Source organism: Schistocerca nitens, chromosome 6, assembly GCF_023898315.1.
Source record: "Schistocerca nitens isolate TAMUIC-IGC-003100 chromosome 6, iqSchNite1.1, whole genome shotgun sequence".
Lineage (NCBI taxonomy): Eukaryota > Metazoa > Arthropoda > Insecta > Orthoptera > Acrididae > Schistocerca > Schistocerca nitens.
The window spans coordinates 641786531-641793242 of NC_064619.1; positions in this window are offsets into that span (position 1 = coordinate 641786531).

Consider the following 6712-nt stretch of genomic DNA (forward strand, 5'->3'; position numbering starts at 1 on the left):
CACAGGCAACAGAGCATGCACAATGTCGGCACTAGTACAGTGTATATCCACCTTTCGCAGCAATGCAGGCTGCTATTCTCCCATGGAGACGATCGTAGAGATGCTGGATGTAGTCCTGTGGAACGGCTTGCCATGCCATTTCCACCTGGCGCCTCAGTTGGACCAGCGTTCGTGCTGGACGTGCAGACCGCGTGAGACGACGCTTCATCCAGTCCCAAACATGCTCAATGGGGGACAGATCCGGAGATCTTGCTGGCCAGGGTAGTTGACTTACACCTTCTAGAGCACGTTGGGTGGCACGGGATACATGCGGACGTGCATTGTCCTGTTGGAACAGCAAGTTCCCTTGCCGGTCTAGGAATGGTAGAACGATGGGTTCGATGACGGTTTGGATGTACCGTGCACTATTCAGTGTCCCCTCGACGATCACCAGTGGTGTACGGCCAGTGTAGGAGATCGCTCCCCACACCATGATGCCGGGTGTTGGCCCTGTGTGCCTCGGTCGTATGCAGTCCTGATTGTGGCGCTCACCTGCACGGCGCCAAACACGCATACGACCATCATTGACACCAAGGCAGAAGCGACTCTCATCGCTGAAGACGACACGTCTCCATTCGTCCCTCCATTCACGCCTGTCGCGACACCACTGCAGGCGGGCTGCACGATGTTGGGGCGTGAGCGGAAGACGGCCTAACGGTGTGCGGGACCGTAGCCCAGCTTCCTGGAGACGGTTGCGAATGGTCCTCGCCGATACCCCAGGAGCAACAGTGTCCCTAATTTGCTGGGAAGTGGCGGTGCGGTCCCCTACGGCACTGCGTAGGATCCTACGGTCTTGGCGTGCATCCGTGCGTCGCTGCGGTCCGGTCCCAGGTCGACGGGCACGTGCACCTTCCGCCGACCACTGGCGACAACATCGATGTACTGTGGAGACCTCACGCCCCACGTGTTGAGCAATTCGGCGGTACGTCCACCCGGCCTGCCGCATGCCCACTATACGCCCTCGCTCAAAGTCCGTCAACTGCACATACGGTTCACGTCCACGCTGTCGCGGCATGCTACCAGTGTTAAAGACTGCGATGGAGCTCCGTATGCCACGGCAAACTGGCTGACACTGACGGCGGCGGTGCACAAATGCTGCGCAGCTAGCGCCATTCGACGGCCAACACCGCGGTTCCTGGTGTGTCCGCTGTGCCGTGCGTGTGATCATTGCTTGTACAGCCCTCTCGCAGTGTCCGGAGCAAGTATGGTGGGTCTGACACACCGGTGTCAATGTGTTCTTTTTTTCCATTTCCAGGAGTGTATGTTCCAGAATCTCGTGTGGATGTTCTGTTCCCCAGACAAGCAAGTTACGACGACTCACCTTTGCAGAGTCATGAAGCGTGGATTCGTCACTGAAAGACAAGTACTGTGATAAACCGCCCTCCTCCAGTAGCCACTCCAAAAGTCAGCTGCTTGTCCCGAATCGTCAGCGTATGTAACAACTGCAGCCGGTATCGTTTTACATGTAGACGTTTACGTAGAATGCGCCAGACAATTGATTTCGGTTTCTGCTGTTCTCTGGCCGCACGTGTCGCTGATTTCTCCCGGTTCCTGACGAATTATAACGCCCGTGAGACACAAGCCGTCGCTTGGGACGTCAACCAGGCAGGGCGCTGGAGAAGTGACAAATGTAAGATTTCCGTACAGGGCGTATCACAATCAGTGGTGGCCGCTTGTAACGCCAAGCTGAGAGGGACGCTAGGGTAGCCCAGCTGCAAGAATTGTACACAGTGCGCGTGACAACTCGTAGCGAAAGCAGATGCGGATGAAAGTGTACGAGGGAAAAGACGCCAAGTGATGATAAATCACTTGTGCGCAAAAATGTTCTCGAACAGGCCCCATACACACACAGTCCTCATTTTCTCTGACGATCCCGATCGGCCTATTATCTTCAAGCCACATAAGCAGCCTGTCTCCTGCAATTTGTTGCACCAACAATGGATTATTTTGAAAGTCTCTTCGGGTTTGCTGCCGGATCCTACAATTAACTCAATTCAGTATCTCGGCGACCCAACTGTTCGCCATCTTCAAGAGAACGCCGCTACTGCTGCCGAGTTTGAAGATGGCGAACAGCTGGATCGCCGAGATACTTAATCGAGTTGATTTTAGGAGGCGGCAGCAAACCAGAAGACACTTTCGAGACTATAGTGGACTAATTTTTCTGCTAGAGTTTTTCCCTGATATTGGGTATAAAGTCGTCTCTGAACCGTCACAACTGACTCGTGTTTAGCGATTTCAGGGACGTAAAACGCACTCAACTTTCTGTTTTATGCCATCTCCTGCACGCCTGCCTTCTAGTGGTGAGATCTACAACTAATCCACGGCAGTTATTAAGGCGACTGTCCACTAGCAAGTAACTTCCGCAAGTAACGTCTACAAGTACTTGCTGAGGTGTTTACATTAGTACGAAAACTTCCGCCTGTTGACTTCTGCAAGTCGCTTCGGAAAGTTAATTTCACGAACTTGCTGCAACTACTTGCGGAAGTGTATCCACTACAGTTCGCCTTGTGAGACAGGAGAGTTGTAGATTACAATGTCGTGTGCACAAAGGAGAGCAGCCACCAGTGTTGTTGTATTGTTATTGTTAAAGAAAAAGCGTGACGAAATACGAAAAGTTAAGAAAAAGAGAAGTGTTTGTGTAAAGAAATGGATACAGTGGCGTTCATGATTAATTTTCCAAGAAACAATATCGAACGACCTGAAATCAGAGGACTTTTCTCAAATTACAAACTTTCTGAGAATGTCTTTTGCAGGTTTTGAACACCTCTTGTCAACTGTAGAATCAAATATTTGGAAACAGGATACAAATATGCGGCAAGCTATATCGCTTTTACTTACTCTTCGATTTTTAGCCACAGGTAAGAGAATAAACATGTAAATGTCAAATAAACATTTATTGTCAATTGTCGTACATTTATACTTATTTCACTTAATCACTTTTTTTTAATTTTTAGGCGATAGTTTTCACTCTTTGATGTACCTTTTCCGAGTACCCGTTTGCACAATTTCACGACTTGCTACGGACTGCTGTGTGGTTCTATATGAATGTTTGAAAAGAGAATATTTGAAGGTTAGTATTTTGATATTTCTTAACTCACAGAAATAATTCGCTTGAGCAGAAAATTTACGAAACAGTTACCTTGTGGATGATGAAATTGGGCCGTATCAGAAATAATGGCTCTGAGCACTATGGGACTTAACTGCTGAGGTCATCAGTCCCCTAGAACTTAGAACTACTTAAACCTAACTAACCTAAGGACAGCACACACATCCATGACCGAGGCAAGATTCGAACCTGCGACTGTAGCGGTAGCGCGGTTCCAGAATGTAGTGCCTAGAACCGCTCGACCACCCTGGCCGGCTCAGAAATAATAATTACTTTCTGTGGTGATGCGCAGATGAAACTGCTTCACCTGTCATCCAAGAATTAGGTAAAGCATACTTCGAGTATTGCCTTTTGTATAACCCTCCTTAATTTTTTTCGAACTGATATTTGTGTTAATAACCTTATGAAATCGACAGGAAGTGCAAAATGGCTAAGCAGGGATGGCTAGAGGACAAATGTAAGGATGTAGAGGCTTGTCTCACTAGGGGTAAGATAGATACTGCCTACAGGAAAATTAAAGAGACCTTTGGAGAGAAGAGAACCACTTGTATGAATATCAAGAGCTCAGATGGAAACCCAGTTCTAAGCAAAGAAGGGAAGGCAGAAAGGTGGAAGGAGTATATAGAGGGTTTATACAAGGGAGATGTACTTGAGGAAAAAATTATGGAAATGGAAGAGGATGTAGATGAAGATGAAATGGGAGATAAGATACTGCGTGAAGAGTTTGACAGAGCACTGAAAGACCTGAGTCGAAACAAGGCCCCGGGTGTAGACAACATTCCATTAGAACTACTGATGGCCTCGGGAGAGCCAGTCCTGAAAAAACTCTACCATCTGGTGAGCAAGATGTATGAGACAGGCGAAATACCCTCAGACTTCAAGAAGAATATAATAATTCCAATCCCAAAGAAAGCAGGTGTTGACAGATGTGAAAACTACCGAACTATCAGTTTAATAAGTCACAGCTGCAAAATACTAACGCGAATTCTTTACAGACGAATGGAAAAACTGGTAGAAGCCGACCTCGGGGATGATCAGTTTGGATTCCGTAGAAATGTTGGAACACGCGAGGCAATACTGACCTTACGACTTATCTTGGAAGAAAGATTAAGAAAAGGCAAACCTACGTTTCTAGCATTTGTAGACTTAGAGAAAGCTTTTGACAATGTTGACTGGAATACTCTCTTTCAAATTCTGAAGGTGGCAGGGGTAAAATACAGGGAGCGAAAGGCTATTTACAATTTGTACAGAAACCAGATGGCAGTTATAAGAGTCAAGGGGCATGAAAGGGAAGCAGTGGTTGGGAAGGGAGTGAGACAGGGTTGTAGCCTCTCCCCGATGTTATTCAATCTGTATATTGAGCAAGCAGTAAAGGAAACAAAAGAAAAATTCGGAGTAGGTATTAAAATTCATGGAGAAGAAGTAAAAACTTTGAGGTTCGCCGATGACATTGTAATTCTGTCAGAGACAGCAAAGGACTTGGAAGAGCAGTTGAACGGAATGGACAGTGTCTTGAAAGGAGGATATAAGATGAACATCAACAAAAGCAAAACGAGGATAATGGAATGTAGTCAAATTAAGTCGGGTGATGCTGAGGGAATTAGATTAGGAAATGAGACACTTAAAGTAGTAAAGGAGTTTTGCTATTTAGGGAGTAAAATAACCGATGATGGTCGAAGTAGAGAGGATATAAAATGTAGACTGGCAATGGCAAGGAAAGCGTTTCTGAAGAAGAGAAATTTGTTAACATCGAGTATAGATTTAGGTGTCAGGAAGTCGTTTCTGAAAGTATTTGTATGGAGTGTAGCCATGTATGGAAGTGAAACATGGACGATAATCAGTTTGGACAAGAATCGAATAGAAGCTTTCGAAATGTGGTGCTACAGAAGAATGCTGAAGATAAGGTGGGTAGATCACGTAACTAATGAGGAGGTATTGAATAGGATTGGGGTGAAGAGAAGTTTGTGGCACAACTTGACTAGAAGAAGGGATCGGTTGGTAGGACATGTTTTGAGGCATCAAGGGATCACAAATTTAGCATTGGAGGGCAGCGTGGAGGGTAAAAATCGTAGAGGGAGACCAAGAGATCAATACACTAAGCAGATTCAGAAGGATGTAGGTTGCAGTAGGTACTGGGAGATGAAGAAGCTTGCACAGGATAGAGTAGCATGGAGAGCTGCATCAAACCAGTCTCAGGACTGAAGACCACAACAACAACAACAACCTTAATTCCAATGCCACCTAGTCTCCAAACACCTGAAGTTCATCAACAGGTTTGTGCATCGCTTCCATTACCTTGTTAAGAATAGTATCTGAAATTTCCTCGGTATTTTTTTTTTCAAAATTCTTCTTTTCTGTGATTTTTCCTGGACTGTATCTGTCTCACACTCATTATCTTCCCTGGCGTTTTCTGATCCCTAAAATAAAGATTGTAATGTAATATTTATCTTCAGAGGGATAAATTTCAGATATAATTTTGTTTTCTATAATTTTAGGTATCTTCAACAGAAGAAGAATGGTTACAAGTCACTACTGGTTTTTCCAAACTGTGTTGGCGCTATGAATGGAAAACATATAGTCTTAGAGGCTCCCAAGAAAGAAGGCAGTGTGTACTTTAATTATAAAGGGGACCGCAGTATTGTGCTACTGCTACTGATTGGACCTGACTACAGAGTTATATACTTCGATGTGGGCAGTAATGGTAGAATATCTGATGGTGGAGTTTTTAATAATTGTAGACAGTCAGAATGTCTTGAGTCTAATTCTTTGAATGTACTAGTTCCTCGAAATTTACCTGGTAGAACTGTGCAGATACCTTACGTCATTGTTGCTGATGATGCATTTGCTCTAAAATCTTATATTATGAAGTCCTACCCTTTTAGAGGCCAACCAGTGAAAAATCGTGTGTTTAACTATCGGCTCTCTAGAGCAAGAAATGTGTATGACAACTTTTTTGCGCTTATATGCACAGGTTTTCGAGTGTTACGAACGCAAATTCTTAGAGAAATGGAGGCGAACTGTCAAAGCAATTTGTGCTCTTCACAACTTTTACTCACAGAAGTGAGTAGAAATTCCGTTTATGCCCCACCTGGCACATTTGATTCTCAAGAGTTACAGACGAAAGGAGAATGGCGCAAAGACATATGGACAGAAACGAATACACCTCTGGACCCAATAAACATACATAATTGGCTACAGATGGCGAAGGAAGTCAGAAATGAATTCACAAACTTCTTTGTTTCACCAGAAGGGGTAGTAGCCTGGCAATACAGACGCCTTTAAATTTCAATTGATTTCTGATGAGAGTGTAAACAGAAATATATCTGTAATAAAAGTAATAAATACTGAATGCAGAATATTAAATTTATTTCACTTACCGTATTATCTTCGGTTTCTTCTGGTGTGTAGGAACGAAACACAAATTTCATGGAATCATAGAATTCCCATTTACTTTTATATAAGTCGTCTGAACTTCGTCCACTTTTTCTTTTCTTCGATGTATTTAGTTCTTGATTATACTGCGTACGCAAATTGTGAATTTTTCCCGTATTCCTGGCTCTGCAGTGT